The following is a 1,066-nucleotide window of genomic DNA, read 5'->3' on the forward strand; positions in this document are numbered from 1 at the left end:
AACTATTGAACCGATTGGAAAACAATGTCAAACGCAATTGTTGGAAATTCGATTATGGCAACTTCTCTTCAGAAATGTTTGCTGAAACCTATAATGCATAGTAAATTCGACCTAAGTGAATAACTTTTCATTAAAATACAAAAGTATTTCGTAAAAAGTACTCGCGTCGGTAACTTTTTGAACTTCGGCGTTCATTTACAGGCATTCAAAAGAGCAGATAATTCATATTCAGAAAACACTCCTCTATCATTTAGGACTAAATAGAACTTTCTAGCGTTCGTAGTTTTCAAGTAGTACTACGTTTTTTCTCAAAATCGACCGTATTTACAAAATCTCTAATTTCTCGAAAACTAAGGGTGATGGAGCAATTTCACTTTCAAATTTGTATTTAGGACGAGGAACCCTATAAGAATCACCTACTGGATATCGCGGAATTTAAAAAAAGTTTAAATTTGTTGGTCAGTGTAATCTGTATACTAAGGGAGCTGCGGATCTAAAAAGTTGGGGAACTTCTGAACTAGGGTGTATAATGGGAAATACAAATTAAGGTAATATACACTTGATAATTTTAGTTTATTTTTTTTTAAATTTCGTGTAATATAGACATTTTTGATTATTCGTGACCCTCGCTGATTCGCAGGTGGTCGTACTACTATTTTTTCCGCCGCGGCCCTTCTGCCGCCGTCGCCTGTTACTCTGAAATTAGTATAACGAAATATATTAACTTTAAGTACTAATAAAAAATTATTGACATAATTTTGGTTAACGATTATTTTTAAACGTACCACATTCTCGCGTTGCGGCCGCGCGAAGGTTGGTGGTGGCGGCGGGGGCTGGGGGACGGCCGCCGCGAAGAAAGGCGGTGGCAGCGGGGGCTGCGGCATACCCAGTGGTGTGACAATACATATATGACACCCCATATTGTCCTATTATGTGAGTATCCCTGAAGATCAATCGATCAAGACCGTATGTAACTGTTGGAAAAACAAACAAAGATTAATATAAAATTTTTACAATATTTTTCAATTACTATAAATAAGTAATCATACCTTCCTCCAGGCTGCTC

The 1,066-nt window shown here is 37.1% G+C and overlaps 1 long non-coding RNA gene across 1 annotated transcript; it reads right to left on the reverse strand.

Moving 5' to 3' along the window:
• Positions 1–436: 436 nt before the first annotated feature.
• LOC128882270 (uncharacterized) lies at positions 437–1,066 on the reverse strand. The gene is made up of 3 exons (XR_008458329.1): positions 1,050–1,066; positions 786–974; positions 437–696 (listed from the first exon to the last, which is right to left on the reverse strand). It is a non-coding gene; the product is annotated as an uncharacterized LOC128882270 (long non-coding RNA).

This window comes from Hylaeus volcanicus, unplaced genomic scaffold, assembly GCF_026283585.1.
Source record: "Hylaeus volcanicus isolate JK05 unplaced genomic scaffold, UHH_iyHylVolc1.0_haploid 8389, whole genome shotgun sequence".
NCBI lineage: Eukaryota > Metazoa > Arthropoda > Insecta > Hymenoptera > Colletidae > Hylaeus > Hylaeus volcanicus.